This window comes from Pteropus vampyrus, unplaced genomic scaffold (assembly GCF_000151845.1).
Source record: "Pteropus vampyrus isolate Shadow unplaced genomic scaffold, Pvam_2.0 Scaffold544, whole genome shotgun sequence".
Classification (NCBI taxonomy): domain Eukaryota; kingdom Metazoa; phylum Chordata; class Mammalia; order Chiroptera; family Pteropodidae; genus Pteropus; species Pteropus vampyrus.
In genome coordinates, this window is record NW_011889325.1 from 635,111 (window position 1) to 644,517 (window position 9,407).

General features: G+C 39.1%; 1 pseudogene; it reads right to left on the minus strand.

Moving 5' to 3' along the window:
• Positions 1-8,387: 8,387 nt before the first annotated feature.
• On the minus strand, positions 8,388-9,161 carry LOC105308079 (annotated as a pseudogene).
• Positions 9,162-9,407: the final 246 nt, after the last annotated feature.

The following is a 9,407-nucleotide window of genomic DNA, read 5'->3' on the forward strand; positions in this document are numbered from 1 at the left end:
TGGATCCAGGCAAAACGTAGATGACTGGACTTCCTTCAACTTTAAATGTTCTGTGAGTCCACATAAGAATTAGTAGGCTGACTCTCCTATTATTATATATTGAAAGGAAAAAATCCAGAGAGATCATGACGCTCCAGCTACTTAGTGGTCAATGTGTGTTACAAATTCATTCTGTGAATTCCACTCCATTTATAGAAAATCATCACTTTACTGTGAGCTTCTCCAAGTGACCTTCCTTGTGAACAGGGCCAAGCCCTTCACATTTCCTTTTGATTCCGTTCCCCCTCATGTTCTCTAAATTTAAAACTTAGCATCTTCCTCTCTAACTTTTTGCCTCCTCTAAAACGGAACCAAACTAAAACCTAAAAACATGGTCTGAGCTCTCCCGTGTTTCTCCATCTAACACTTCATTTTTCGTCTTTTATCTCAGTCGATCGTATGCTCTTGCCGTCTCCAGTCACTCAACTCCCATTTACTCCTCAATCTACCAATATCCCTAACATGCAACTGAAATAACTCCAGCAATTATTTCTCAAAACTTTGATATTGCCAAATCCAAGAGACATATTTCAGACCTTAGCACACTACACTTCTCTTACTCTTATCTTTCTAGGCTTGTACTTCTCTGTCCAATACCATTACATATGTAGACATGATGAGGGAATACAGAGAGATTCTCTAAACATAGAAACAAATTAGCAATAATATGGAGGCAAGACACTTTGAGGACATATAAGAAAAATTATTAGTGGTTCATTTTGGCTCACTTTGTTCTAAGTATAATCTTAGCGGTGGGGTGTAACAATTTTGCAAAGCCTTAAATCCCAGTCTAAGGCATTGGAAATTGCTTATATCTGCAGTTGTGGTAGAGAAACAATTTAGGACGTTACCGCCACATTCCAAATCCATTTATTTTCTGTATCCTTCTCTTCACTTCCTATCAACCTGTTTTGTTTTACCTGAGGAGATGGTATTCAAAGTGAGCACTTGCTTGATATCAGAACAGAAGCTAATAATATCATTGCTATCATGATGAGCTTCCCAAAATGTGGGCATGGAATACTGATGGTCCTGGAGATGGTGTGGGGTGAGCTAGAAACAAGGCATTAAAATGCCTTGAAACACGAAATATGAATTTCAACTATCTTTCAACTCATTTGATTATACCAAAGAGAAAAACATCATTTTAGTGCTCTATATCTTTATATCTCTCTAACACTATACTGATCTTCATTTTTCACAAAGAAATTAAACCTTAGACACAGAGCTTTCCAGACATAAGACTCTATTGCAAGAATTTTATAATACTATTTTGCTTTCATTTATTTATATCACTATCATTTATGGCAAGTGAAATTGCTTCCCATTTTTGATGGCAGTATACATCTTTGTAAAATGCATTAAGTAGAATTTAAGAAGGAGGGTAGCTGATTTACAGAAAAAATGTTAAAGTACAAGTGCTATACAGACATGGTGAAATGTGAAAGGGAATATCAGTGAACAGAATTTGAAAACCATAATTTGTTAGAAAATGTGGAATTTGGAGTCAAAGAAAATTGGCTTAATATCCAAGGCCTAATGAATAATGTAAGACAATTTACTTAAACTCTTTCGGTCTTAACATCTTCATTTGAAAAAAAATAAAATAAAACCTACTTAATAGGACTGTGGAGAAGAATTAAAAGAAGAAATATTTTTAAAGTGCTGAGCACAACACAGTGCTTAGCACAAATGGACACAGGGTACATTTTGGTCCTTTCTTCTTTTTCTTTTTCCTTCTGCTGACTGATGAGATTGGCCATTGCTCTCTGTCCCTAGGGCCCCTCTCAGTTTAACCTGTGTAACTTGTGTCCGATAGCCTCTGAGTGAGTTCTCTGCTTGTCATCAGGTTCTCCACTGACAGGCTGACACAGGGCCTGCAGTCCAGCTTTCAGGAAGGTAAAATGACTGGCTGGAGGTGGCAAGAATTTCCAGACATCTTCCCAAAGATAATCTCCTTCCTCCTCTTTGTCAAGGAGGTATCTGTTCCTCCTCTTTTCCCCTTATATGTGCAAAGCTGCTAACAATCTGCCCTTTAATTGGGACCCCTATGCAGGAGTCTTGGAGCCCAAACCAGTACAGTCAAAACAATGAGGACCAGCGGATTTCTGGCTTCTTAAGAACTCTTCACCAGAAAGTCAAATCCTATTGCAACTCTTATAAACTTGGGAAAAATACTTAGTTTCCCCGTCTGAACCACAATTTCCTTACCTGCAAAATGGAATTGTTGAAGCCTTCTTTTTAGGGCTATTGTGAAGATGCCAAAGCTTCTAGCATAGGGCTTAGTACCTGATATGACATCTGCTTCACTGTATCTATCCTCTCTAAGCATTGCTACATTCATGGGCAGAAGAACCACTGTTTCAGAGCTGAAAAGAATTTAGAGATTATTAAATCTTTTCTCTCATCAGAAGCAAGAATTTTCTCCAGGATTAAAACTTTCCACTCTCCAGCTAGAGGCTCCCTACCTTGAGAGGTAGCTAGTTTCATTGTTTAATAGATTATAGTTGTTATAAAATTGATTCAAACACTGAGTCTAAATTTGCCTTCATTTATCTATTGTTCTTTCCAGAACAAGAGTGAATAAGTTCTAAGATTTAATTATTTATTCCTTATTATTAATTCCAGGTGGCTTCTGATCTGTTATTTCTCCAACCTCTCTGGTTCCTGTGAAGGATTTTCCCACTGTCTTTGGTTTCTCAGTACCATAGGGTTTTTCTTTAACCTTCAGTTAGTCCCACGAGCCTCATTATGGTCATTCTGATGCAGAAAGGACCCTAAGACATTCAGACAAATATCTTGTATTATTCTAGGATGTTTAAATAGCAAGCAAAAGTTATTAATAAGCTAGCATCTAAACAAGAAGACAACAAAAGCTGTCTTCCAAACCTAGAGACATAGAAAAATTGAAGAAGGAGGGCAGCCACATGGTGGATTGGGGAACCACCACTACACAGAAAAATAAATTCTGAACAGCATACCTGGCAGGACATAAATAGGCCGAAGTCATACAAAGTAAGAAGTGGGAGAGTCCTTGAATTTACTATCTAAATTTTTTTCCCAATATTACTTTTCAGAAAGTTGGAAGCTGCCATCGAGAAAAGACATAAGCAGCCATACTATATCCAAGTTAGCTGCCACTGCCCTGCTGCCTAACTCTCAGTGCTCTTCTTCCTATAACACATTGTCCCAATCACCCACTACCACTTCCCTCCTGATGATTTTCCCCAGCCTCAAAGCCTCTTTTGACCACAATCAATGGAGTCATTTCAGCCCTATCAAATCTGCACAGGAGTAGACCTCCAACAAGGCTCCTGATGCCTTTAATACTTAAAATTAAAGGATATAAGAATTCAGAATCTGGGAAGAAGAGGTGAGATACTCTAGTACAAATCTTCATTTAGAGAGGGGAAAAGAGGAAACAAAAAGAAAAGACAAGAACTGAATTTACTTTGCCAAGGTTACACATCTTGTTATTAGAAGAGTTGGGATGCAAATAATTACAATAACTAATTTTAGTGAATGGTTATTATGTATCAGATATAATGTGTTATGATCTTTATAAGCTTTGCCTCATTTATTGCCCTCAACAACTCTGAGGTATACAAAATTTTGCCTGCTTTTCTCAGATGAGGAAACCAAAGCATGGGGCACTTACTTGTCTCAGGAGAGACCATACAGTCAGTTATGCATAAGACACTGGGGACACAGAGGTGACTAAGACCTCACCATCATTCACAAAGAGTATACAGTCTGGTTATAAAGATACACATAAGTGAGTCTTAGGCACTGTGATGAGTGCAACAATAAGAAATATGGATAAAGACAGCTCAGGAAATGAAGTAACAAATTTCTCTCTGCTCTACTTAACATACAAATTTGAATCCCATTACTCTTTTTCTTAACATTACAGTAAAGGCATTTTCCATATTATGAGAACTGTTTTTTGTGTGTGAACCATATAATGTTCTACAAAATAGATGAACGATTGTTTATTTAAACAGAATTGTTTTATAATATTAACTATTAGAAATAACTCTTCAATGAACATCTATAAATATTAAACATATTTTTCCTTTTTCCTTTGACCATAAAATACAATTAGTGGCTCAACTTGTTCCAGTTTCTTTCCCAAAAACCACTTTCCTCATTTTACATATAAGCGAGTCCAAAAGCATTAAGCCATTTAACCATATAAAAATAATTAATAAGTTGATCTGAGCCTGAAACACAGGTCACGCAGTTTCAAGGTGATGCCTAAAAGTTATATGGGAAAAATATTTCTCTAGGTCAGGGTTTCTCAGTCTTAGCACTATTGATATTTGGGCCAGATAATTCTTTATTGTGGGAAAATGTCCTGTGATTGTAATGTTTAGCAACACCCTTTGCCTCTACCCAGTAGATACCAATAGTACCCACACACATATACCAATTATGACAACCAAAAATATCTCCAGACATCACCAAATGTCCGCTGAGGGGTGTGGGGAAGGGGGGGCGGTGTCAAAATTGCCCTCAGTTAAGAACCACTGCTCTAGAGGGTTCCTGCTGCTTAGTTTCTAAAAGCAGATCCTGACAGCAATGCCGGGAAGAAGTCAGCCTTTTCATTATTAAATAGACTGATTCACAACCATATGTGGACAAATGAATCAAGTAAAACTTACATATTGAACCTCAATAAATTCAGGATAAAATACTTATAAGAGTTTTGAAGTAGATTATCTCAAAGAACAAGAAGAAATATATTATTTAGAAAAGCTTTTAGGATTCCTGCTGGTGTCAAAGTGAATATATGAATCACACAGAAAATAAAATGAAGAAAGAACATAGAACGGACATCAACTCCATGGTTATCATAGTCTTCCAAGATGCTCATCTCATAGGACTTCTCTGAAAAGACAAACCATATAGAGAGCTTATTACCTGGCACTAGTGTTTATGAATCTTGGGTAGTGATGCAGGGCCTTGAGAAGACTCTGGCAATGGGGGAGACTGTATAGCTGGAAGAACCACTTTCAGCTAATGCCTAGGATCTGGTTTCTTAGAACACGGAATTAAGTGAGTCAAAATCTTGTAATGTGTCCCCATATGTGGTCACTGACTGCATCCTTTGCCACTCTAATTTCAAGAGACCATAGTTAAAGTGTATCACCCCAAACCCATTCAGCATAAATAAGCAAAATTTGGCACAATTTAAGCTTTGCTCGAATTGCTCTTATATGTGTTTGGAAAGAAAAGAATTCAGAACTGGGTAGAAAAATGGCCTGGAAGTTTTCTTTGAAATAAACTGCTATTTAACGCATAGATTCAAGGGTTTGGGCAGAGGAGAATTGAGCCATGTTTCTTCCTCGTTTGTCCTCGTGCATTTCTGCATTCTGCGTCTTCAGTTTGACAACTAATGTCTGACTAACAGCACATAGACTCCTAGATGTAGAGTGGGAAAAGAGGCTCTAATAATTACTAGCTGACTATTCATAAGCAGGTTTCTTCACTTCTCTGAGTCCCAGTTTACTTAATTGAACAACTACTTTTCCAGGTTGATTTAGGATTCAGTGAGATAATATATAACTCACCTAGCACAGTGTCTGCTACATGATAAACATTAAATAAATGTTAGTTCATTTTTCTGTTATCACTCTTCAATAGTCAGGCTGTGGGCTACTGAGTATATTTCTTATCTTAAAGTTCTTTTGGTATTTTGTTAAGTAAACTCTTCAATTAAAATCCAGGATGGAGCCGAATGGTAATTATTGTGAGAGTAGGGATCCTTCTGTCTTTTTCTCTATTATATAAATGATATTGTAAATGCTTGGCATATATTAGGTGCTCAATCAATCTTTGCTTAAAGAATGAATGTATGAATGAATAAACTGATCAGACAATAAAGTCTCGGTATTGGGAAAGGAAAAAATAGTAATTATCAGTGCCTATCCTTTGCTAATCATCTCGATATACACTAACTTTTTATTTATTTACTTTTCTCAAAATTTTGTCCCATTTTTTAGAAGATGAAACTGTGGCTTAAGTAACTTGGCTAAGGTTACATGGCTACTAAGTGGGTTTAGCTGAGCTTCAAAGGCAAGTTTGTCTAACTTCTAAGCCTGCATCTCTGTAAGCTATAAGACAAGGAGCTATCCAAAGCAGAGACAAATTATTATTCATCTTTATATCCTGTTATAAATTAAATTGTGTCCCTAAAAGATATATTTAAGTCCTAAGCCCCAGTACCCCAGAACGTGTATTTGGAAATAGATTCATTGCAGATGTAATTTGTTAAAATAAGGTCATACTATAATAGAGTGGGTCCTTAATCCAACATGGCTGATTTTCTTATAAGAAGAGGGGAGAAACACACAGGAAGAAGGCCGTGTGCAGATGGAGGCAGAGACTGGAGTGAGGCATCTACAAGTCAAAGAATGCCAAGGATGGCTGGCAACCAACAGAAGCTTGGAAGCATTCATGGTACCAGACTGCTTAAAACTCAATTCTGAGTATGTGGAGCCCTTGATTTGCATCTCAAATTGTCATTTTAAAAAATGGGCTTTTATTTACCTGGATATAATCATAGTGCCTGCTACCACCATCAGACAGACCTGGTGCTCTAATGCCAAATTACATACGAGGCAAGTGCTGGCATGTCTCCAATGGCACTATAAAATGTGACTGAGAAGACTAGCTCTCAACATAGAAAGTCCGTATTGGTGGTCAGAAACTCAGGTTAGGAGTACTCTTGGCACTAAATACCAGATATTTACCATACAAGTCTCAGATGAGACTTGTCTGTGTGAATCTGGGTGAAATGATGGACTATCCGCTAAACGCCATCGTACATAGAATAACACTTTGATAAGCTACCTAATGCCTAATCTTTTTAATGCTGTAAAATATAGTAGCTAAAATTATATGCCAGTTACTTTTTGAGAGACATATTATTGGACAGCCTGGTCAAATTCAAAGTTTTTTGATGTATAAAATTTTATAAATGAAACTATTCCATCAATAGGCAAAATAGAACAAAAACCTGTCTAGATGGCCTTTTTTTTGAGGGGAAGGGTATTTTTCTGAGTGCTCCTGGAGCTAATAACCTCTGTGGAGCTAAACAAAGATCACTCAATGAGCAGAAGTGCTACTTATTGACAGCAAGAGAGTCAGCCACCACCACCACTTGCATTTGGCAGAGACTCAAATGAAAGGCAGGAAGAGTGGGAAGTTCTATAAGCAAAAGGGGGTTTATCTTCATGGAGGTTGTTGGCTTGAGGAAGCTGAAGGTAGGCTGACTAGAAGAGGGGCATCCTATATAACTGGTGAGGAGGACATATTTAGCTTTTCCCTGTTGGTCCAAAATTGGGAGTGGGGCAAAAAAATGAGGCAAGCTGTCAGTTCAGTCCTGACCTTTTGGGGTCAGTTGCTGCAAAGGTTGGTTTGGCTTTCAGGCCATAATTCCTCCTTCACTGTTTTTAATCAGTAGAACACAAGAGGCCACAGGCCACAGCAACAGGACATAGGCTTCCTTCAAGGAACCCCAGGGCCCCACTTGGAAGCACCATTCCACTGCAAGTCATCAAAATAGTTGTTCCTCCCAGAAGCTGCAAGGTGTCTAGAATTTTCCTAGGAGATCTCAAGACCTCAATGCTTCATGGCATTGCTCTTTCTAACCCAGCGCAAACCCACTGTTCTTGCTTTGAGGCCTGTGAATCCATGTGACATTTTCTGTGGTAGAACATTTACATGAGTTAAGTCTCAGTTACCTAAGGAACCTACAAGACTTGGGGCTCTTCCCTGCCTGGACTTAAGGGATAGAATTGAGCTAAACTAGGCTTTATTTTGCTTGGAAGCTGGAGTGAAGAGTCTGTCAAGGCTGATGGACTAGGCTCTCTCAGGTTCCCCAGAGCAATATCGCAGGCCTCTCCCAGGGGGGAAAAAAGGCTCTGAAGTAGAAAGGAAATGAAAATGGTAAGACTCCTCAAATGGGTGTTATGGAGGTTGATGTAATCCCAACCATGCAAGCAAGGTTAAGACCTCAATTGAAGTGACAAGAGCCCATGCCTTTCAAAGGCTGGTAGCTTACTTTGACCCTAGGCTAGGATGCAGTCTAGTTGGTTTTTTGAGAAATAAGCCCCTGAGGTTTTTCTACATAGCTTATCTGTGTTTGCAAGTTCTTGCTATTGGGAGGGGGATAGCAGCTTGCTTGGGACTCCACTCCAAAGGGCTACTGAGGTAGAGCAGGAGCTGCCTCTGTTTCCAACCTGCTAGCTGCCATACTTTTAAGAGGGAGAGCTTTTTGCTGAGTTGATGCCTGAGTCTAAGTTTGAAAAGACCAGAGAGACTGACTTATGTCCCAGGAGTCTTCAGAGGGCAGCAGGGAATCGTCCATCAGCCACGACAGAGAGGGCCCCGAGCACATACACTTTGGCTTTATTCTCTCAGCTGCTTGTCTGGGTGGCCAGGCTGGTCAAGTTGCTGGGTCAAATCTCCAAAGATCTTAAGCATTTCAGAGTAGTGTACCATCTGTGCTCTTATCAGGGACTCAAAGCTGTGTTGGATGTAGTCAAGTTGGCTGTGGTAGAACTGCAGCATCTCATCCAGGAGCTGCTTGATCTTGGCTTTCAAGTCATCCCACATAGGCTAAAGCTCTTCTTAGGCCTGGTAGAGTTTAGCCAGCACTGGTTCTGTTTTTTCCTTTTCCTTATACTTCTCCATCTTGGCCTTCAATCTCCTATAATCCTATAAGACATGCTTCTGCTGTTTCACTGCCATTTAATGCTTGGGAAGCCATTGCCAAACTTTTTTAAGGGTTCAATCAATGTCTTCTGGATCTGGTTCACCTTTTCCTGGTTGAAGGCATCCATCTACTTCATGTCCATGTCCAGAGCTGTCACTATGTTCAGAAAGTTCTGGCCTTGCTTGTAGAGAGGATTAGAGAGTAAATCTAAGGATATTTTCAGAGCAGATTTGGACATGGCCAGATCAAAATTGGTGCTCTCCTTCATGTCCTTCTGCATCCTCTTGGTTTGTTCTTTCAGTTGCTGGAGTTTTTCATACTCCCTTTCAAAGTCTCTCTCCACTATGTGGGAGACAATTTGTTTCTTGGGCTGCCCATTCTTGAAAGAAATTCTGCTCATGGTGCTGAACCTGGCCCTGACACTGGGGTCCTCGGGTGCAACTCAGTTCACCTTTTTTCTTTTTTCTTTTTCAGGAGACTTATTTTACTTGGAGTGAAAAATTACACCAGGGGCAAAATCAAACATATGTATGAAACATTACATATACAAAGAAAGCTCATAGGTTGTCATATTGATGCAGAAGAAAGAAGCTAGGAACAAGGAAGAACTCTCCCCTACAGGTTTTAGAGGGCACATGACCCACAC